We start from the raw sequence: 25,723 nt of genomic DNA, 5'->3' as shown, positions 1-25,723 counted from the left end.
AGTGAGATTACTGTTGATAACTTGTAATGAAAGATGCCAACACTATCATACACAGAAATATCTCCAACTGAATGCATACTTCACGGAGACTACTGAAGCAATGTTATAGCCAAGGCAATGGTGGGAAATATCGGAACTATATCTCATTTTAACAAAGCCCGATCGGTATTACAGATATTCATTATACAAACTATATCATGACTAGTTTGACAATCTGATTCATAGTCCAATTTGCAAATTTTTACACAAAATATCAATAAATATACACATATTATACAACAAAATATGAATACATGGATTCAGAAGAAATGTTCCGTAATAACAAATTTCCTATACAACGTAATATTAAAAATGAATTATAAAATTATGCCATACTTTCTAAGTTATTAATTTCAAACAAAATTATATAAAAAGATCAATAAAGAAAAGTAATAATATACATTGATATATAATTGTTGTTGTGTTTATAAGGAATTGATACCAGACAAATGGTTTCTGAAAATATCCACAGGGTATTTAATAATTGTGACAAATATTTTATCCTGCAGTTCTTTTTCTATTTTGTATTTATTAACTCTACTTAAAAATTTTGGAATCGTTCCCTTAGAACCGAATAAGATACCTGTAACAGAAATTTTTTGGATGTTGTAATGTTCTAAAGAAACCGGTATTTCATATTGGGTCTTTCCCTGAAACAAGCGTAATGTTAGTTTATCAAAAATAATCTCAATAGAGATTTTGATTTATCTAGAGAAAATCAAAACTCGAGTGGGATTTAATTAATTATTACACGATTAGAAGAAAGTGTATAAAGATTAGAAGAAAGAAAGTAATCTAATACAATAAAATATTAACTGACTTACTGTACGAAAATACTAAACTGCCCTCAAATTTATTATTGTACCATATCATCATTACAAATATTCCACTAGATGGCAGTAGTGTGTTATGATCAATGTTGTCTTGTTATAAGTGGTGCAAACTATACAATCTTTATTGAACTCTATGGACGATTATGTTGATTTAGTATCATTAAAACAGTTGCATTCCACTTCAATTACCAATATATATTAAACAATCTCTGATACGTGGCTATTCATAATCTCATACACCAAAAGCTATAACATAACCTAAATAATATAAAGAAGATAAATTATAAAAAAATAAATACCTTTACATCTATGACGCAGTGCATGAGGGTAGGCCACTAGAGGGAACCCAAGAGGTGGAACTTAAACTGAAAGGATTCAATCCGGCACGTAGAGCTGAAAACCCGGGTTCAAATCCCGGTGCCGGAGAGAATTTTTCTCTGTTCCACTTATCCTTCATCACATGATGACGCAGAATTTCTGCACAGAAATATCATATGTACTTCGGTACATCGTAATAATATTGTAATTGTTGGTTTGTGTATATCTGAAATATTTCACGCGCTATCGGAGGTGGAAGAGTTAAGTGGGCCACTCTGTTTCATAATGTGTTTGTGTATTATGCTACACTAATAATTCCTCCTTAAACTAATATTTTTCAAGTGGATAGTAGCGAGTCAACTGACGTCGGCCAAACGCACAGAAAAAGTGTCGTAAGTCTACTGTTCTGCAACCAGGAGATAAACCGTGAAAGGAATGCGCTTACTATTGCGTCATCTATTGGAGCGAAGTAGATAGATAATATTAGAGTTATAACTCAGTTTAAAAATCATGCGCTCTCCTGCATATGTTATTTCCTGTATGGAGGGATTAAAAACCAGGAGATTAACCGTGATCTAATTTTGTAACTAGGGTAGTATAAAAATGTGTATATCAGCGTTATTGCTTGTGCTGTGAGAGCTAGCCAATAGAGATACGAGTACCCACGTGTGTGACCTTATGACATCAACATTCATTCACAGCATTACCCCGCTCCCTCTCATTCCCTGGAGACTTTCTCGTGGTTGGAGTACAGTACATAATATTCTAACGTTACAACAACGTAACATCTCCCCCTTAATATTGGTTTCTTTGCACTCAATCGCTTTCTTATTTATCCACTTGCTTTATAAACTTGCGATACGTAATTTACAAATCGTGTTACATGCAGTTCAAATTAGGAACACAAAGCGTAACATCAGAGTTCACTGTACTGTCTACAGTCGACCAACAATAAATTATGATGAGGGGGTACCGTGATGGTAGTCAGAGCTACCAAGGAAACAATAATGGGTCGGGGAGGAGACATTCTTTCTTTCTTCCCACAATGTTGCTGGGCAATCTGCCAGTGATGTTGAACAGTTTAAACAGCAGATACACCTCCAGACATCTGAGAACAGAGCTCCTCTGTGTTTTAGAATAAAAGGAAGCGTATCCATGGAAATAATAGGGCTGAGCTCACCAGATTTTAGAGGTTACTTTTTTATCGAACAGTTTCTAGGAAGTAGCTCCGTTAACGTCTGGTGTGCTGAAAGATGGAAGCATTAAATTACTACTATGAAGGCTATTGGCACACACACTAACATGATGAGTAAATATCGTAAAACAAAAGCAAGCTCGATCTTTTTTTGTTTTTACTTGTTTCCATACAAAGTAACATGTAATTTTACTGTTTGAATGAGATGTGTGCTGAAAAAAATGGGAGAAGAATTCAGAAGTGATGAATTTAATGCTTGTTTAGATCGAGTGGTTAAATACACTCAAGAATAGTACATTATGCATCGAGCCTATAATGGTTGTAATTAAGACGCTAGTATGTTTATGACACGATCGCAAGCGAGTTTCATAATTTTCATACGAGCGTCTTAATTACCATTATAGGCAAGTTTCATACGACTTTTTATGCTCGACCATATTTCTAACTTGAAATTATTAATAAGTATTCATATTATTCTTATCTGACTGGGGAGCGGAAGTGACCTTGTGCAATCTCGTAAATTGTGAGATGTGCGCAGACGCGAAAGTATTGATTTTTTCCGAGGAACAAATATCATTGATCTTGATATAATCTAGAGAGTAAAGTGAACATTAATCCGACGGCTTAGTGTCAAAGGACACTAACTCCAAAAAATCGACTTTCTGAGTTATTTATAGTATCATGTTGTATAAAGTAACCTTTATATAGTGTGAAAGTAATATGTCTCTACAAATAATAGTTTTATTTTTTTGTAGATAGTGTTGTGTTAGTTAAGATAGATGCTGAGTGTCAAACAACACTATCTAGACTTAGTTTTCTTTGACTAGAAGAACACTAAGTCGAGATAGTGTTCTTTGTCTCTAAATTATTTAACATTTCCAAGATTTTATTGTTGACACTGCCTCAGAACATACAACCAAGAATGTAATACAGTCACCATACTGTTCATTGTTAGAGAATTGATAATTTTTTAATTAATAGAACAAGCATTCTTAAATCAATCCAATTTGTAAGAAACGCAGCACAGGATTGCTCTGATAATTTGATACTCTTTTATTAGAGCTAAGAAATACTCAGTTCGAATACTAGGGGCAGGTTAATGGTGAAGTTGGCTCCAGCGACATATAAAATTTCGCAAGGAATGAGTGATGAAGCTAATAAGAGCAGAGGTGTTAGTAGTCCATGTCCAACGCTGGATAACAGGGAAAGCCCACAAGTCCTTAAACAGTGGAAAGAAATTGCTGTTAAAAAAAGTTATAGACAAAGATTGTACAAAATGCCCTCTTAAAATGCAACCTTTCATTTAGTGCTAAAGACAAACTGAAATTCATAAACAATATTGGAATATTGAGAATAATAACCTGAAGCGGCAATTTTTTATGGGCCTTACAAAAATGAAGGAAACCCAAATCCAAAAAAGATGAATCTAGAAGGCAAAACATCATTTTTTGGTGGTGCTCTATATGGTTGCAATTCGGGAAAATCGACACTCAATGAACTAATTAAAACGGATAAGAAATATTTCTCGTAGTTAAATGATTATTGCTTAAAATACGGGCGGGAAGTCTAGCAACAGTGCTTGATAACGTCTGTACTTACACAGGATGATTCATGAATTCTCCCTAGCTTAATGGAGGTGATTCCTGAGATTATTTGGAACAAAAAAATGTAAATAAAGTAAAGGGATCATATTTATAATTACGAAGTTAAACACATTTTCGAAACGCGTCATTGTGAATCGAGCGCTAGGCATGTTTGTTGCCATAAACCCTTAGATTACTGCATCTGGGAATGGATGAAAAACATCGTGTTTCAGGTTAAGGTAGAAACACGCGAAGAGTAGCTTCAACGCATTCTAGATGCCGCTACGACAATAATGCTACAAGTGCGGTTCACACCCGTGCGAACCGTGGCCTTGAAATTCAAGGAGGCATTTTAGAAAATGTGATTTAAATCCAATCTACATAAAAGAGACTGAAACATAAACAATAAATTGTTTGTATTTTAGTTATTTTTTGTATTATTATTATTATTATTATTATTATTATTATTATTATTATTATTAGTGAAATCCTGAAATAAAAGCTTTTTTTTACTGTTTTCAAATTACCGTAACTCAATAATTATGAATGTGATCCCATTAATTTGTGTATATTTTTTGTTCTAAATAACTACAAGCAATCACCTCCATAAACCGGGGGAGAACTTCATGAAACACCCTGTAAAAGATGCCTGATTTCTTAGCAGTATTATTACGAGTTGTAATCACTGCAGAGCAAACAATTCAAACTTAAGGTTGCCAATTCATTAAAAAAAACTGTAATCATATTCATTTCAAGCTCCATATCGTCGGCTTACTTCAAAAACCCCGTAAGTCCAATTTTTCCGGAATGTGGAAATCTGTGTATATTTTTAAAATGAGCCAGGTAAAAACAGCTCGTAAGTTGATAAATGAAGGGTTCAGAGCCATAGTGGGCCAAGTGCCATTTATCAAAAACGGAAAAAGCAAGGGTTAAAGTTAAGTGAATACCATAGTTTAATTTAGATTGACATATCATTTAGTTTTAATGTGTGTACTTTGTATTATTTGCTATATGTTTCCATTGAATTATAGCAATAGCTTCATTTGAACCCTTGTTTTCTACTGTTTTAGTAAATGGCGCTTGGCCCACTATGGTTCTGAACCCTTCAAATATTTCTATACTTTTGTATTATTTGCTATATATTTCCTTGAATTATAGCAATGCTTCATTTTAACCCTTGTTTTCTACTGTTTTAGTAAATGACGCTTGGCCCACTATGGTTCTGAACCTTTCAAATATTTCTATACTTTTGTATTATTTGCTATATATTTCCATTGAATTATAGCAATGCTTCATTTTAACCCTTCTTTTCTACTGTTTTAGTAAATGGCGCTTGGCCCACTATGGTTCTGAACCCTTCAAATATTTCTATACTTTTATGTATAACAAATGCATAACAGTTGTTAGCTGTAGTGTAAAAAGAATAAGAAGTTATTTTGGACTTTTGTGCAATTTCCTCAAATGTAATTATGTGGTTTCAAAAGTAAGTCAATGATTTGAAGAGTCAATAACAGACTAGGACTGCATGACATCTAGGAAATACTGTAACTACATAGATGGAATACTCTGTATCTTCACATCGTTGTTGTCATTTGATCTATATTGTAATCGTGAACAACGAAAAATAAAATTTCCACACCAATACCAATATTGTACTATGCTCATCATAAAGTACTGGAGTATATTACACGATGTGATTAAAGTTTAGGTTATGTAGACGAATCTACTGCAATTTACACAAACAACAGCTTCGTTCTGTTTGTATTTCAGAGCTGCAGACAAACTTCCTGCTTGTATGGTTTCGAATATCTGCATACATTACTCGAGAGCGTTGGCAGTTTACTGTGCACAGGGTTCTTCAGAAGTAAAGCATAATTTGAATTTCTCGCCTTTGCTAAATTCTTATACGTAAGCCTATGTAACACTCAAAGGAGCTCGGACACCATTTCCTTGCGTAACTAAAGAAAAATCCCATTGTTTGCCAAATACTGTGATCTTTTTCTACCTCAAATATTGTAATATAACGCTTCAAAGTTTGAAGTGACTTTTGGTTTTCATTTCTTCTACCTAAATTATTATAATATTATATAATGCCTTATAGTTGAAGTGACTTTGATTTTCGTATTTCTTTCTACCTCAACATTTATAATGTTAGGCCTATATATCGCTTCAAGTTTGAAGTGACTTTTGGTTTTCATTTTTTCTACCTAAATTATTACAACATTCTATAATGCTTCATAGTTGAAGTGACTTTGGTTTTCATATTTCTTTCTACGTCAAAATTCATAATATTACATAACGCTTCAAGTTTGAAGTAACTTTTGGTTTTTGTTTTTTTTTTCTGCCTCAATTATTATAATATTATATAACGCTTCAAAGTTTGAAGTGACTTTTGGTTTTGGTTTTTTTTCTACCTCAATTACTATAATATTATGTAACGCTTCAACGTTTGAAGTGACTTTTGATTTCCGTTTTTTTCTACCTCAATTATTATAATATTATATAACATTTCAAAGTTTGAAGTGATTTCTGGTTTTCATTTTTTTTCTACTTCAAAATTTATAGTATTATATAACGCTTCAAAATTTGAAGTGACTTTTTGTTTTTTTTTCTACCCCCAATTATTATAATATTATATAACGCTTCAAAGTTTGAAGTGATTTTTGGTTTCCGGTTTTCGTACCTCAATTATTATAATATTATATAACACTTCAAAGTTTGGAAGTAATTTTTGGTTTTCGTTTTTTTCTACCACAATTATTACAATATTATATAACTCTTCAAAATTTGAAGTGACTTTTGGTTCTCATTTTTTTGTACCTCAATTATTATAACGAGTGTTAATGTAAAGAACTCGCCGCCATTTTACGTATACCCGAAGAATCGCCATTGCCATGTGCCATAGAATAATCTGAATGATATAATAACGAACTGTTATTTCCGTTTCCCAAAGTGTACACGTGTCCCTCGCTTGAGTGCATTACAACTTCTGGCTTATTGTACTTGCGCTAGACTTAAATCTCATGCTAAGCCACTGATGTCCAACAAGCTATGCAAGGACGTCTGCGGTCTCGATTTTTCTTCCGACAGTAAGATAACGTCTGGCGAAGTTGGGAAGATCTGTTGTGGGTTATGGAAATATTTTCCGTGACGTAACTGAGAGATTGCTAGGAAAGTCACGTCTGATATAATATGAATAGTGATTACTCTGTCTCAGTCTCGAAATGTGGAATAGAGAACAAGTGAAACCTACTGCTTATAAAGTAAACGAGTTCTTCTAAATCAACGAAACAATGACAATTAATTCGTTTTCATGGAGGACACAGATTCTCAACATTTCCCAACAATTATTATTATTATTATTATTATTATTATTATATTATTATTATTATCATTATTATTATTATAATTATTATTATTGTTATTATTATTATTATTATCATCATCATTATTATTATTATAATTATTGTTATTATTATTATTATTATTATTATTATTATTATTATTATTATTATTATTATTATTTTGTCACGTTATTATTCATAACTGGAGACACAATAGCTCATTTAGTACAGCAACTGGCTATGGACTGGAAGGTCCTGTGCTTAATGCCGGACGGTGACGGGATTTTTCTCATTGCTAAAACTTCCAGAACGGCCCCGATATTCACTCAGCCTCCTGCCATTTTGAGAACCCCTATACCGCCAAGCGTCATCATGGCGTAGCCTATATGAGAAATGCTTTTTAACTTTTACCATTCAGTGTTAATTGTTCGACCATTACTAAAAAAAATTGCACAAATAAAAAAATATATGTTATGTAAAGAAATAAGAAGAATCAATTCAAAAAGTTAAGACGTATCACTGCATGTACGCATTTAGTGCTGGGTATTGTATAAAAGCATGTAATTGATTTCGTACATTGGCGTTCAAAGATACCTGAATCCTAGTAATCGATAGTGATCGATAATTTGTTCGTGTAAGTGTGGCTTCTTTAGTTATTACTCGTACTTTTACGAATAGATGGCGAAGATAACAGTCAGTTCGCCAATTGTATACAAATACATCCGCATTATAGGATTAAAATTTTTCTCTCCTTCTAATGATTGTAAAAACCACTAGGTTTAATGGGAAGCCATTGATATTGTGAATTATGAGAATAACATACTTAATGTACATCACAAATATCAGTCGAAAGCAGATTTTTTCGCTTCAAATACAGTATAGTTATTTATACAGTAAAAAAACTGTGTGTTAATAGGGCTATAACATGTTAGCTGAGTATACTAGCACAACTGGTGGCGAATAACTATAACTACAAGCTCATCGTATCTTAAAAAAAAAGAGGTAGATTACAATGTAATCCGCGCGCGTACTGGTGTCACAAATCATGGCTGAAGCACTGAGGGGTTAATTAATAACACTATATTAATAATTTATCAAAAGAAGCCAACCCAGAGAAAGGTGGAACAAATACAAAAATGTGAATTTTCAATGCCAAATATAAATGAAAGAAGGACGTTAAATTGTAGCCATGTTAGAAATTAATACTATATTGTTGTAAGTACATATTTAGGACACATCCTTACTGGTCCGCACGAACACCTAGATTTTCTTCTAGTGTGTTCTATTTTCCATCTCAGTTTGTAGCGCCGGGCGTTCTATTCAGTCATTTGAGTCAAAACTTCGTTGGACGCACCGAAGTTACCTAGCTTTACTTTCGTTAGTGGAACAAAGACTCCATCACTATGAAACTTAATTATTTAACTGAAACTTTAACAGGAAGTGGAGACACGGACAACAACGTTGGGTTCTCCAGTACTTCATTGGAAACCACAGCTGCAATACAGTCATAAAGAAAATGAAATGGTCAGAACTAGGGATACCGATTTCGAGGATAAATTAACATTAAACTTGCTTTTTTAGTGCTAGGTAAAGCGAAAGTGTGTTTAACTAAGGGGACTGCGTAGTAATTAGGGATGAAAAATCCGATTTTTTATTTTGTGTTAAAAAAGTACAAAACTTGCGCTTTATTATATCAGCTATGAAAACAACTACATACTTTATTTCAATGTACAAACACATCGGAAAAACAAAATAGACCAACAAAATAAATATTTTCTCTCTCTAGCATTATGATATGATAGAATATTCAAAACGACATCCCTGTTTTAAACACAAATCCATAGTTGTGATAGGTGATCGAAAACTTTTGACCGGTAGTGTGTGTATGTGTATGTGTGTGTCTATATATATATATATATATATATATATATATATATATATATATATATTGCAGGAGTATCTCTGAAGATAAGCTCTTTAACCTCATGAGTCCTGAGACATTTGTTGTTTTTATTTTTAAACTTAATATAACTTCTATACTTAAAAAAAAAGAAAACACGGAAATGAAAAATGCTGAAAAAATTCTGCAGGTTACAGGTAGGGCACAACGCAGATATAGTCTATTATACTATACTTCGGGTCTCTGCACATACATCTCACATCTTAATCATGTATCAAGTATAGTATAGTATACTATACTCTCAGGACTCAGAAGGTCAAATAGTCCCTTTAAATTTGACGGTGCATGTAATTCATACATCCTGTTTATAAACTGCAATTTTCCGCAAGTTGATATTTTTCAAACTTGAGTGCATTTTTGTTTGAAACTACTGGAATTTTTGCAGGGTTTTCTGTAGCCTGTGTTTTCCATAGTAGACCTACGGGTTTTTAATATCACGCACATGACACGAGGAAAAAAATATATACATTCATTTTTTTAAATGCCAAAAAAGTAAATACAATTTAATACTGTTTTCTGTTTCACGAAGGGTAAAATATTTAACTAAATTTTGCTTCAGAATATACAATATACATTATCTGATAACTTAAAACAATGCAAGGTATATGAGTAAAGATTGTAGCAAGTAATATGCACTTGAAGATTGAGGTACATTTAATAAAGTACGAAAACAAAACTATCAGTTAGGGCCTTTCTTTTGCACTTGGGTAAGGAATTAATTAGTTCTATTTTATACACTGAATTCAAAAGGATTTATTGTATAACCATGGACATTTTTATTCCACTCTGAGCACTAAATGCTAGAAATATTGAACTGAACTTTTGTACTGAAATTCTTTAATCGCATAGGCATCATTACACAGTTCCCTTAATACAAAAATGTAAAAGTTCAAAGTATATTTTCTTCATTTATGGAAATTAATTCCATAGATATGTTTCATCAACCTAGCCTACATTATAAATGCATTCGTGTATACAGAATAAACTCGGAAGGGAATGTCAGTTCATAAAGGTAAGGAGTCATATGTTGATAATTTTTTATTAAGATACGCATAGCCGGAAACGATAATAAGATAATAAGATTATGCTAATGTTATTGATAATCATCGTAAATACAAAATTATATTGTAATTTAAGTATAGAAAACGTTATTACCTTTCAGATTCATAATGTAACATTCCAAGATGCGACCGCCAGCTACATTACGAAGAATGCAACGACGAATCATGTTTCTTCTACCCTCTGAAAGATTCCACGCACACTTCTGAAGATATCAAGCCCTCTAAAGATGTGTTCAGTAAGCTCACCGACTGGTTCCACCAGTGTTTCGTATACAATAGTCCACTCTTCACATACCGACACAAGAAAAACGTCGGTAGGAGTCAAGTCAGGGGAGCGCGGAGGCCAATCACTCGCCATCCAGTCGGCGTGGTTGGTGTAGTTGGTATAGCGCTGGCCTTCTATCCCCGAGGTTTTGGGTTCGATCCCGGGCCAGGTCGATGGCATTTAAGTGTGCTTAAATGCGACAGGCTCATGTCAGTAGATTTACTGGCACGTAAAAGAACTCCAGCGGACAAAATTCTGGCGACGCTGAAATAACCTCTGTAGTTGCGAGGGTCGTTTAATAAAACATAACATTAAACATTAAACTCGTCACCCGAACATAACTTACAAAAAATAATTGGCAGCCACTGAATGCTTCATATAATTAATGAAAATGATATATGTTTATTTGAATATTTTACATTACATGTAAAACATTAGTTATACCTATGATATACTCATATCAGTAACATGACATCAGGTAGATAATCTCTGAAATATAACGTAGGCTATTCATCAAACTTGAAAACGTCTATCTGTCTGTCTATCTACAGGAATTTATTCTCATCCGTTAGATGGACAGTGTTGAGATTCAGTACCCTGGAGTCAATTTATCTATATCCATTTTGTTAAAAATATTAATAAATGGTTATTTGCAAATTACAGCCAACACTCCTTCCTTATTCACTATTTCGTTGTACTTTAGTGACTTTTGAATAACCTAATATGGTATGTACTATATTGTGACAGCTGCAACGAGGTTCAAACACGCGTCCGACAGGGCGCGCGGCAGACGAAACGCTGGTACGGGGAGCCTCTGCATGCTGAAGGGCAGAGGGGGGTGTATTACGTCAACGCGACGAGGGGAGAGTGCGCGCGCAACTGCTACGTGCGGAGTGAAGGGGGGACGGACCCTCCCGACTCTTCCAGAAGTCCGTCGAAGTGGAGATATCCAGATAATTCGAAAGGACATCCGTAGAAATTTCTCGTAACTATGATTTTGCTATAAAAGAAGAAACGCGAGCGAACTTGAGCAGTTTTTCAGTTTATTCAGCCAGTCAGTGAGTAAGCCAGAGCAAGCAAGCCAGTCCCGGAGTTCGACTCGAGTGTGCGTCCGCAACTGTGTCAGCATCCGAAGGCCTGAGTTCGAGTGCAGTGGACCGCAGTTGGAGGGACCTGAGTTCGAGTGCAGTGGACCGCAGTTGGAGTTCGAGTACAGTGCACTGTCTCTGAAGGTCTGTGGTTCGAGATACTGTGAACTTGAGTGACTGTGCTAGAAGAACTGTGAACTGAGAACTGACAGTTCTGATTTGTAAATAGTGCTTTGTAAATATTAGTTAAGATTAACAGTTCATTGTTGTTCGTAATAGTCCAAGTAAATTGTCATTGTCGTCAGTGGAGTGCTATAACGAATACTGTGTTGAGTGAAAATCCTATTGTTGACGAGAGCGTTGAAGTTAAATTGTAGAGAGTGAAGAATAGTTATTGTTGAGATAATAAAGTTATATTATTGTTGAGTTGAAATAAAGCTGTTGAAATAATGCTGTTTAATGTGTCATTTTGGGCAACTGTCGTAAGGTACAAAATGGTACTTAACATAGGTTTGGAAATGATATAGTACTGTGCAGCAGCCCTGGGTATAAAGGGAAAGGGAAAAGGAAAGAAGATACCCACGCCCATATCTTTCGCGCTTCACCGCTTTAGAAACGAACCCATAGTAAATCACTGCATCAGTAGTGGATTTTAGGCGACCAGCGAGGGCCGAAAGCTATGATGCATGCCTTGTGTCTCTGCCGGCGAATGTGGTGTGGAGAGTTAAGGGGTAATCTGCAGTACCTCAATTGAGGTATTAACGCCCAAGTCTGCTGTGGAGTAATAACTATAAACAATGTAAAAACTAAATTTAAATAAATATAGTTGAAAATTAGCTGTGAATAATTCGGAAAATAGTAATAATCATAAACATGTTAAAGAACATATCTCTTTAAGATGTCTTCTCAGATCCTAGATTTCCTAAATCAAAATATTCAGTAGAGCATGTTCTCCCTCCTGTTTAATATTTACACTCTTTAAATAAACACCCTGTATAAAAATCTGAGTTTTCTTACTAGTAATTGCAAGCAATAAAATTTGGTTCTTCAGTTTGTGTACAGATCCTCGCGTATTTATTGTCGTCCATATTCGACGCCAATCTCTCAGAAATAATCTATTGGTCATTTAGAGCTCACAGAAATGCGACTTAAACTTTTCTGGAAGAGCTCACATTGCATGGGTTGCTTTCGTTAACTTCATTGCCACCCACTCTAAATATAATTTCTTGTAACAGGGTTCTTTTGTTTTATTTCGCTGCCCAAAATCAACCTCCAGTGCCCTCGCATTGCGGCGCACGTCGCTCTGGTCTGTGCTATGAGGTAGCTATTGTGACCAGGAATAGCAGCTCGCGAGTAGGCGGTTATGATGTGAAAACAATAAGCTATCAGTTGAAGCGTGAAACCTAGACGCCTTGTAGGTGTTTCGAAACCTGCGCCGTTGCCAGGCGAAACCCATAAAACAACCGCTTTTAACATATTTTTGGCTTCTAATTTCTCGTGTGAGCGTAGTTTACAAAAGTAGTGCGTATATCCTGCATACGAATTACAGGTTCTTTGTAACGGTAGGTGAGAAACTATTGACTGGCAGAATACGGGTTCAAACTCAGGAGGAAACTGAATTTTTAATCTTACCTTCATTTCCTGAACGACAATAAATTTCTATATATACTGAATACTGGACCTTTCCACGTATCAAAATTAGATCTGTGATTCTTTGAGGTTAATTATGTAACTACTTATATAAAGTCACTATATGCTCAAACCTATCTCAGAGGTTTCCGGAAGCCCACTCCATTATTCTTGCAAATGCCTTTTCTCTCGGTAGTAATAATAGGCCTAGGGGACGGTATTTTTATTCCACCTACAGTGAACAAGGTCTAAGGATAACTATTTTTTACAGTATTCCCCAAATTCCGACAAGGAGATACACTATCACCTTTATTTTTTAACTTCGCTCTGGAATATGTCATTAGGAAAGTTCAGGATAACAGACAAGGTTTGGAATTGAACGGGTTACATCAGCTTCTTGTCTATGCGGATGACGTGAATATGTTAGGAGAAAATCCAAAAACGATTAGGGGAACACGGAAATGTTACTTGAAGCAAGTAAAGCAATAGGTTTGGAAGTAAATCCCGAAAAGGCAAAGTATATGATTATGTCTCGTGACCAGAATATTGTACGAAATAGAAACATAAAAATTGGAGAGGTCGAAAAATGCAAATATCTTGGAGCAACAGTAACAAATATAAATGACACTAGGGAGGAAATTAAACGCAGAATAAATATGGGAAATGCCTGTTATTGTTCGGCTGAGAAGCTTTTGTCATCTACTCTCCTGTCAAAAAATCCGAAAGTTAGAATTTATAAAACAGTTATATTACCGGTTGTTCTTTATGGTTGTGAAACTTGGACTTTCACTTTGAGGAACGGAGATTAAAGGTGTTTGAGAATGAGGTTCTTTCATTTGTGCATTTTTGCGACAATTTCTAGCTTAAATCCTGCTTAGATTTTCCTCTGGAACTTTTGCAAAGATATGATTCTGCATATTCTAAAGTTCAGGGCTATAATATGTTCATACACTTTTATGGCTCTAGAATATGTATTAATAGCATAGCAAGGATATGATTCTGTATATTCTAAAGTTTAGGGATATAATATGTTCATACAATTTTATGGCTCTAGAATATGTATTAATAGCATAGCAAGGGTATGATTCTGTATATTCTAAAGTTTAGGGCTATAATATGTTCATACACTTTTATGGCTCTAGAATATGTATTAATAGCATAGCAAGGGTATGATTCTGTATATTCTAAAGTTGAGGGCTATAATATGTTCATACACTTTTATGGCTCTAGAATATGTATTAATAGCATAGCAAGAGTATGATTCTGTATATTCTAAAGTTTAGGGCTATAATATGTTCATACACTTTTATGGCTCTAGAATATGTATTAATAGCATAGCAAGGGTATGATTCTGTATATTCTAAAGTTTAGGGCTATAATATGTTCATACACTTTTATGGCTCTAGAATATGTATTAATAGCATTCAATCCTGTACATCCAGTTAAGGACTTGTAATTGAGCAGAAAATGTACAAATGAAAAATTATTATACGTGTGCAAATTGCGAAAAGTTTGTGCAATATTCTAAATAACTGTAGAGAAAGATAAAAATAATAAGGTTTGCAGAATCAAAAAGTTATATAATTTGTTTCTTTCAATCCACCTTACCACACTCTAGATATATTTATGTAAGTAAATCATTAGACGTAGATATGTTTAGAATCAATTACTGCTTAGTTTACGTCATATTAAAATACGTTATTTTATGGGCACTATAAACATTGAAATTCTTTACGAGTAGGCACTTCAAGATCTACTGTTAGCAGAGTGCTAACTCTTTTTACTGAAAGACTGTTTCTAATTACAGTTTTTACAAGATTCATGCAACTAAATCCTAGCTCTCAATTTACAGTATGCGATGGAATTGTATAAATCGGTTACAAGAAATTGTTTACTTAACTTGTTAACTTACGTGAACTGCACCAACTCTTTGAAATCCAGTCCTAAACATCTATTGCTCAATACCTTCTTGAACACTGCCCATGCCATTAGAATTTCATTTAATTCAGATTCTCTAGAACTAATTAGTTTATACACATCTCTGATTTCATGTTCTCTATTACCATCTTCGTTTCTGAAGTCCAATGTGGTTGTCGCATTTTTGCACATTTAGGCCTACAATGACTATTTCCTTCATATGACGTCATTCCATTTTCGACCAATGAAGTGTAATGAAATTTTGAATTCCAATCAATCACAGTCAGACTTTGCGATAATTTTTGCAGCTAGATTTATCGCTATCAATTTATCGCATGGTCGTTCTTTTGTTTAGTCGTTGTCGCCAACTGTTTCCCCTTGAATTGATGATCATGAATACATTAAGATGCAACTACACGGTTAAACTTTTCTTTCAACTTTAAAGCAATGAATGCAAGATTGATATTTAATATTAATTAATATATTTACGCAGTGAAGACGACGTTCAAAACGGCGCACCATGTAGACACAAAATCTTCATGCATTTTAATTGAACGTACCGTTTAAACTTGATTCCTTCAATATTCTACCCAGATTGCACGCATACGCGATTGGAATATTGAACTTTGTACATGCAGCTTTAGTTCCGTTACACACTACAGCGAGAATGCGTTTGTCGAGTTATAAAAAAATGCTTTCGTGTAGCACTGATTGTAACGGTCGAAATAAGACACAGCTAACATTGGTCCTGCTCCCACAGGTAACATAACCTATAAGTAGCCTATAAAATTTGTATTTTGTGAATGAAATGAAACAATTAATAGGAAGTCAGATGTTCAAATTTATGTAACATCATCGCATATCAAACCCAATGACCTTGCATAGTAATAATAAGGTCTTTTCATCAAACTGCCTTCCGTATGGCGTAATAAAATTCGTGTTTTAATTAGTCCTATCTATACATAGATGGCTTCACTGTGTAGCAACATGTCTCCCTGTGAATACATAAGCATTCGTATATAGCTGTCCCCACTGTTACTGTTAAATTAAATTATGATTTCAGCAGATAATGAAAATGTATTTATGTTATAATAATAAGAGAAAAATGCAGTACATGTAATTAACATTGTTAAACCTGTATTTCGCTTTTCGCAATTGGCATTACTGAATAATAACAACGAATTTCTTTATTGTAATAATCGATATTCATCTACGAGTATTTCAACTTCACAATGCCTGAATAGGTTAAGTGTTCGTTAATAAACAATTATTAACATTTCGTGATCGAATTTTAGGGATATATTATTTACATTTTTATTTTATTCACGAAATAGTCCTAATAAATGCAACTCGAGGTCTGAGATTTCCCAGATAAACCCACTCGCTTCGCTCGTGGATTTATCGGCAAGTCTCAGACCTCTCGTGACATTACTACAGAAAGTTTGTTGCATTTTTAGAAGTCGAGTAGCAAAATGGAACAAATGCGACTGTGGCTTAAACTCTGGATCTAGAGCTACTTGGAGAGAAGAAATCGAGAAAGACTTAGATAAGAGATGTGGAGAAAAGTGATCTGGAGAACTACCACTGGTAAATCTTACCAACATATTAATAACACCGATTTAACATCTACAGCCTTGATAATTTCTGTAAGTCGTGCCGTGCCACAAAGAAAACGTTTCTTTGATCCTTGCAAATCGCTGTTTTGCTTGCGATTTCAACATATTGTGCTACATATTTAGTCCTACATTTTTGTTCTTTAGTATATTATAAGTAGCCCCAAGACGCATCGCGTGACAAGACAAGTGAACTTTCTCGCACGCCATCTTGTGTAATAATAGCGTAACGGAACAGCAACGTCATGCTGACGAACGTATGACCCTCTATTAATTGAAATTTTTTGTCTCTTCGTGCAATAATTGTACACATTTCATGCTATGTGATGGATAAGAAAACAGCAATGTTTAATCTATACGGCACATACCATAATAGGTTATTCAAAAGTGACTAAAGTAAAAGACAACACTGAATAAGGAAGAAGTGTCACCTATAATTTCCAAATAACTATCTATTAATATTTTTAATAAAATGGCTGTTACTATTTAATGTACATTTTCTATAGATAAATTGACTTCAGGATACTAAATCTCAGCACAGTTCATCTAATGGATGAGAATAAATTCCTATAGACAGACAGATAAACGACAGACTTTTACGTTTTCAGGTTTCATGAATAGCATATGTTATATTGCAGAAATTATCTATAAAAATAATTGGCAGCCAACTCTTGCATGTCGTGTGGATTCAATTCTGGATTGGTGGTCTTTCCAACGTTGTCTATAACTTTTAATGATCTCATTTAATTTTCCAACGCCTAATTCTGTTCTGATTTCTTTATTAAGTTTTTGTCCAGTAATTAAAATGCATAATTCTGACTGTTCCGATATAAAATGCAATTGTTCAGTATGTTATTAATAAAGTTAATGAGGTTAAATAGGTATAATTATTGATAATCATTTAAAATGGAATAATCATATTCATTATATTTGTAATAAATTACATAAAACATTATGTTACTTTGTTGTTCTAAGAAATATTTTGTCAATTAACTGTTTACGTATAATTTATTTAGCATTATTTCAATCTATATTTTGGATGGTATTATAAGTTGAGGTGGAACTTATAAATCCAACTTTTATCCGTTAATTTTACTACAGAAAAAAGTATTAAAAATTTGTTTTAAAAAGCAGAAAGATTACCCAACTGATTTGTTATTTAAACATTTCAAAGTTTTCAATATTAACCAAATGTATTATTTTATTTTATTAAAATATGTTCATAGAAATTTTAATAACTTTGAAAGGTATATACATAAATATAGAACTAAAAATATGAATTCTCTGCGTTTGTCTGAACCAAAATGTAAAACCAATACAGCTTTTTATCATAGCATTAGTCAAGGTCCCAGATTATTAAACAAATTTTTATTCCAATATTATTTTCACCACGAATCCTCTCCAAATTAATAAAAAAGAATAAAAAAAATGTATTGGATTTATAGTTTGGGTTTAAACATATTAAACACTTTTCAAGCTGTATTCACTCTCAATTTTAATTTTATTTTTGTCTTTATCGGGATCCCCTCCTGAGCACGAGTCTTACTCATTCAGGAGTGGGCTAGTTTATCTTTCATTGTATTTATTTTAAACTTACTAGCAATAAAATAAATAAGTAAATAATTAAATAAATAAATAAATATACATATATAAATAAATAAATAAATAAATAAATAAATAAATAAATAAATAAATAAATAAATAAATAAATAAATAAATAAATAAATAAATTTATAATTTGTAGAAATCACATTTCTGCTGATTCAATTCTTGTTTTTTGTTGCTTTTTTAGTATCCAATTTTAGGATACATCCTATACTACAAGTGGGATGGCCATTACCTTATACAATTTTAAGAGTAGATTTCGGTTTGCTTTATTTAATAATGTTCTTTTTGTTGTTCCATAAAACTGTCGGAATCTGTTTATCTTTATTTCTACATCTCTCCTTTCTAAATATGATATATCACAACCTATTAAAATATGTCAAGGAATTCGCTTGTTCTATCATAGTATTTTCTACTATAATTCTAGCTTGACTGGTAAGCTCCACAAGATGCGATCACTTTTATCTTGGAGGTAGAGATTTTCAAATTGAAACTTTTTGAAACTACAGTGAACGCTCGATAACTCGGACCACGATATCTCGGACTTCGGATAACTCGGACCAAATTTTTCGAAAATAAAATATTAGAAAATATAAAATATAGAAGAAGATGCGCAACTTTTTCAAACGTTCTGCTGGGAAAACCAACAACAAAGTGGCAGATCAATCACCACCATGCTCCTATAATAGACCAATCGAATTACAGTAGACTCTGAATAATGCATTCGTCCACTACCTGTGTTATTTGTGTTTCCATTTTACCTGGTATGTGTTGATAACTTTGTTGCATTAAAGTTCAGTATAATATTGCTACTGTATAGATAACATATGGTGTTAGTGATCATTCCTAATGTACAAATTTATTTCCCTTCGATAAGATGTGGTCGACCTGGTTGGCGAGTTGGTATAGCACTGACCTTCTATGCCCAAGGTTGCGAGTTCGATCCCGGGCCAGGTCGATGGCATTTAAGTGTGCTTAAATGCGACAGGCTCATGTCAGTACATTTACTGGCTTGTAAAAGAACTCCTGCGGGACAAAATTCCGGCACATCCGGCGACCCTGATATAACCTCTGCAGTTGCGAGCGTCGTTAAATAAAACATAACATTTTGATAAGATGGACTTTTCGTAACACGGACAGATCTCCGCCCCCTTTAGTACGAGTTATCGAGCGTTGACTGTATATTGGCTGAACCGTTAAAAGTGTTATAATTCAAACAGGTTATGTACCTTAGACAGACGGGTTCCTTTTTCGACGCTGGTGCGGTGGACACCAAAATGTCCACAGTTAAACATGTTGTTACAATACGAAATATACAAGCACACAATAACATACCCACAACATATACTTAATACACAATTACAGTTCAATACCCACACATTGTTCGATAACATAATACATGACACACAAACAACCACCAACCACCAACCACCAACCACCAACCACCAACCACCAACCACCACCACCACTACCACCACCACCAAATCAAGATCAGCTGGAACAGCAGTAGTTCGTAGGACACTGAAGATGGCACCGTACCAGCGTCGAAACGGAGACCCGTCTGTGTAAGGTACAGCTGTCAAAAGAAAAAGTGGCCGCTCTCCTGAAACAAAATTCCCTTCGGGTATCTTCGCTACAATTCGGAGACAGGCGATGTTACATGTTGTTGGACCACGTTGCCTGATATCTACAGTTATAATTGAAGTAAACTGTGTGTTATTCGATAGCATAATGGTAGCGTTTAGGCCTCTTATTCATGAGGTCCTGCGTTCGACTACAAGCTCGTGCTTTTTATGTTCTTTTTTGTTCTGTTTTTGAGAGAGACAAACTAGACATAATGGCTCCTTTCTCTTTTATGATTATTTTAGTGATTAACATCAGGTTCATTAATATATTATGCCATGACTTTACATTGTGATATTGTAGCTGCAAATGGAAAGAAAAAAGATTTTATTCTCAATAAAATATCTTTCATGGCATAAACAAAACAAATTTACTGGCGTCGGCCTTAAAACATTCAAACAATTAAGCGTTCAAAAAACAAAACAAAAAGCCACAATTCAATATTTAGTCTATCTTCCTCTTATCTCGATCATCTTGCAGTCGACTGGGCATGGAATTGACTAGTCTTTGCAAATAGCGACTGTTCTTAGACACGATATTCCAGGCATTCTGAACATACATACATAAATGTTCTGTCCATGGGCAGGTCTTTCATTGCAAACCCAGCAATCTCCAATATTTCCTATTTTCTGCCTTCCTTTTAGTCTCCGCATATGATACACATATGCTAATGTCGTCTATTAGTCTTTTCAACCAGAGACCCAACCAATTCCTTTTTCTCTTTCTAATCAGTTTCAGCATCATTCTTTCTTCACTCACTTTTTCAAACACAATTTTATTTCTTATTCTGTCTGTGCACTTCACACGCACCGTTCTTCTCCACATCCACATTTCAAATGCTTCAATTCGTTTCTCTTCATTTCGTCGTAATGTCCATATTCTTTCCCCATACAATGCCACACTCCACACAAAGCACTTCACTAGTCTCTTCCTTAGTTCTTTTTCCAGAGGTCCGCAGAAGATCCTTCTTCTTCTATTAAAAGCTTCCTTTGTTCATGTTTGTAGTTTTCTTGGGAAGGATAGGCCTAAATGCGGTAACATCCCGTTGCTTTCTGCACACCACTATCTCTTTCGCATCTTATTAAATTCCAGGGGGCCCAAGCGTGGAGATGAGGAGAGTGGATTTGACTAATTGGGCCCTCCGGACTTCACCGAAAGTCACGGCAAGGGTTAAATATTAATTCTATCAGGATGTTTGACCCGATCAGAGACCGGGAAATCTCAATTAGCCTTTGCCCCCCGCATCCTGGACTAGCTTCTACGAATCATCAGAAAATCTTAGAGTGTGACTGGGCCAATTTTTCCGAAAATGTTTCCACACTTTCGCCCCCGTAGCTCATCGGACGAACGTCGGAATTTAGATGTCAACGTCTCAGGTTCAATTCTTCGTTACTCCTTTTCATTTTATTGTGGTTCAAGATAGTATAATGTAATAATACAAAAAGAGAAACTAATACCAGTATTATGCAACTGGATTTTTTCAAACCTAATATTAAATTTATGTTATTTATATCGCTAAAGAATGATTACAATATAAATAACTTGAATATTATTTATACAGTATCACTAAAGAACGATAACAGAATATACTGTAAATGATAAATATCGGTTTGTTTAATTAATATATTGCGAAAGAACAATACCAATATAAATAACTTGAATACTGTTTTATAATGCTAATGAAGGAAAACAGAATATAAATGATAACTTGAATATTATTTAAATCGCTAAAGAACGATAACAATATAAAAAACGTGAATATTATTCATATCGGAATTTCACAGATTTATTACAGATGTATTTAAGAAATTGTAGAAGAATTGTAATTAGTAACAGTGTCCTATTTATTCTTCTTGGAGCCAAATTTGTAACTTTTAAAAGTGTGGTTACTATGTTGAAGTGTATGTGTTGTAACGGATGCTTGATTTGTTATGTATGTGAGTCAGTTATGGGATGCTTGATGTCGTCGCAATGTCGTAATTATAGTTTGATTGTGTTTGTGTGACTATTGTGTATTAATTTATGATATATGATACGGAAAGCTGCATATTTGTGTTATAGATGTGTTACGTATGTGTGTTGTTAATGTTTTTGTATGTTTCAAATTGATAACTGATATTTGTTTTGCAATCGCAATGCCTAATTTACGGATTGTTTATGTTTTGTTTACATCGTGTAAGATAATTTAATTTTCTTTTCCATTTCTCTTTATGCTCATCTTTTTTGTGTATAAAACTATAGCCCTAACATACATATGTAAAATAGGGCTAACCCCCATTGGAGATACAATAATAATTATTATTCATATCGTTATAAAACGATAACAGAATACAAATGATGACCTGAATTTTATTCATATCTCTAAAGAACGATAACAAAATATAAATAAAGTGATATCCATAAAGAACGATAACTGGATATAAATGATAATTTGAATATCATTTACATCGCTAAAGAACGATTAAAAAACAAAATGAAAACTTGAAGACGGCCCGAACCCACAACCTTTGAATCATTAAACAAGCACTCTACCGCTGGTCTACGAGGCGCAGATATGGAACACTTTCATAGTTCCGGAACTGCTTGTACAAGCACATGCATCGTGTAACATCGCCGCGACCCGAAGTGGACTTTGAAAATATTCGCTGTTCACGAGTGCGGCCACTTTTTTTTTTGACAGCTGTACATAACCTGTTTAAATTATAACACTTTTAACGGTTCCACCTATATAGTGTCAAGTTTTAAACAAGTGTTAACGTCAACAAGAAACAATGAAACTTTTTGCTACTTTACGGAGTTTTTAAACTGCTTCTTGTAATTCGTCTTTAGATCGGGCAATCACTACCTAGTCATCCGTAAAAAGAAGAGTTGTGAAATCTATCCCCTTGATTAAGAGGTTCGTCCTCAGCGAAATCTGCCATTGACTAATTCATCGATGTATACTTCGTGTAAACAGAAAATACAAACAACAATCTCCTGAATTCAAACTCAACTCTATAGTCTGTCTATAAGTGCTTGTGATTCAACTCTACCTCCCGTGTACTAAGACAAGAGGTCGAAAGAATGGAATAAAGGGAGGGGGGGGGAAACATGACAAACGATGCGAGTTCTCGTTTTACCAGAAAGCTCAGTTAGAATTTTAATGTCCCTGACCGTACAGTAACCAATATGGTTGTCCAGTATGAAGAGAAAGAGTCCTTCCTCCTCCTTGTGGGGTTGACACACTGGCGGCTGCCTTGCCTCAGGCTTCGCTGCGACCTGAATACGTGACGTAAGAGTAGACCTTTCTACCTTCCGTCTGTCCATCAGACTTCAGTTGTGTCACTGCTTGTCTATTAATGTCCATCATGCCGGTAATCTTTTGGATATTACGACTATCCATATGCTTCACAGAGATCACACCTAGTGTCATAAAAAAATATAAAGAAATAATCAATTAAAACACACGCCTAAAGAGTTGTTGAAGCAATGGTTATGAAAATGTTTTCTCGTGACAGAGGCAAGTGCTAGAATGCCGATTAGAAGACTTCAATGACGTTAATGTCGAGGACCTGTACCCTTAGAAAAACACGCATAGGACGAGATTCTATGAAGAAAATAAGTGGAGTTTTTGTGGACTATTAGTGATTAAGTTGGCTTTTCAAGAGGATCTCCCAGTATGGATCCTACCACTTAGGATTACATTAGCCTAGTTTGCCTCCTATAGGCCTACAGGTCGGAAGTGTTCGAACTGTTCAGATTGGAGGGCGCAATAGAATAAATTAATTTAAAAAGAAAGCCATTATCCATTTTGTAATTAACTACATGGTTAATTAGAAAATTAGACTGAAAGCCTGCGTAGATTGGCAACAGTGCATCGCCGACTCGCCGAAAAACACACACACGAATTCAGGTCTGAATAGCAGCATTCTATCCCTTAGTCACAGCAGCAGGGTTGTCAGACTTCCTAATGACAGGAAATGATACGTGTTAATTCATTTGTAAGAAAACTGTTCATTTTATTGGAAAACTACAAAGAGATAAATTATTCCTTATCAGTTTCTCTAATGACAAGACTGAAAATAAGAATTTTAAGGATAATAGTTATCTATGAGAACAGTGTTGACATTTAGAGAAAAAATATTTTTCTGAGAAAAATATTAATTTTGTTACTTATATTGCATTGAAATTTTTGTTGCACTCTATCCAAGGAATAAGCTGTTAAAACCTGCACAGTTATGTTACATTTACCCTATATACAGGATGAAATGGAAGTAATGTCAATAACTTCAGTGGGTTATTCTTCGAGATATTATAAACACAAAAGTTTAATTCAATTTTTCTCGTTTTTCTTCCTTTTCGAGATAAAAATTGTTTAATATTAAAAATTTCATAGCATGTTTTGGGAAAGCTATTGATTTAATTTCCAATATGTTCAATCAGTTTAACACAGCAGTGTATTATGATAATAAATAATTGAAAGAATTTCAGCTTCGTCCTTCAAACGTGCAGAAATTTGATCCTAACAAAATGTAACATTTCGTCCTGAAAATAAATTAAAAAATGTTACATTTGTTCAGATCAAATTTCTGTATATTTAATGGACAAAACTAAACTTCTTTCAATCATTTACTATCATAATACAGTGCTCTCTTAATTTGATTGCGCATATTGGGAAGTAAATCAATGGCTTTCCCAGAACACGCTATGGGATGTTTTATAAAAGAATATTTATTTCGCAAAGGGAAGAAAAACGAGCAAAATTGAATTAAATTTTTTCCCTTAAAATATCTCAAAGAATCATTCATTCGTTCATAGTGTTCTGCCTAAGGACAGGTCTTTCACTGGAAACCTAGCATTCTCCAGTCGTTCCTATTTTCTGCCTTCTTCTGCCTCCTCATATGATCCATATATCTTAATGTCGTATATCATCTGATATCTTCTACTGTCCCGAACTCTTCTCCCGTTCACCATTCCATCCAGCGCATCCTTCAGAAGGTAGTTTCTTCTCAACCAGTGACCCAGCCAATTCCTTTCTCTCTTTCCGATCAGTTTCAGCATTATTCTTTCTTCATCCACTCTTTCCAACACAGCTACGTTTCTTATTCTGTCTGTCAACTTCACATGCTCCATCCTTCTCCATATCCACATTTCAAATGCTTCTAATCGCTTCTCTTCATTTCGTCATAATGCCATGTTTCTGCCCCATACAATGCTACACTCCAAACAAAGCACTTCACTAGTCTCTTGCTTAATTCATTCTACTGAGGTCCGCAGAAGATGCTCTTTTTTCTATTAAAAACTTCCTTTGGCATTAGGGTAAATCCCTGAAATTAATGGCATTACTTACGGTTCACTCTGTATATATTATGGTTATTCCAAGTCCGTCAAGTACTCTGGGGACTTTCGTGTATCGGACACTGACGGCGTACCATCATATCTCAGCCCTGACTGAGTCAGATCAGTTCACCGAACGAGTACCTGTTTAGTCTAGGACCTGAAGACTAAGATCTTAAACTCTATATCAACTTTGGAGACCGATACTACCACCAAAACTTCACCCCAGCCTATTTTTAACTATTACAAAATGATAAATCCATAGAGATGGAGAGTATTGATGAAATAAAAGATCTGGATAGGAGTATCGCGAGAGAAATAGTCAGCAACGTTT

At 34.3% G+C, this 25,723-nt stretch overlaps 1 protein-coding gene across 3 annotated transcripts in view; it reads right to left on the bottom strand.

Moving 5' to 3' along the window:
- Positions 1 to 25,723, bottom strand: part of LOC138696773 (1-phosphatidylinositol 4,5-bisphosphate phosphodiesterase epsilon-1-like) — a 561,655-nt gene that overhangs the window by 391,176 nt on the left and 144,756 nt on the right. The gene's annotated exons all lie outside the window — the stretch shown is intronic.

Source organism: Periplaneta americana, chromosome 3, assembly GCF_040183065.1.
Source record: "Periplaneta americana isolate PAMFEO1 chromosome 3, P.americana_PAMFEO1_priV1, whole genome shotgun sequence".
Taxonomy (NCBI): Eukaryota; Metazoa; Arthropoda; class Insecta; order Blattodea; family Blattidae; genus Periplaneta; species Periplaneta americana.
Note: the sequence above shows the minus strand (reverse complement) of the source record. Positions and strands in the feature narration are given on the sequence as shown.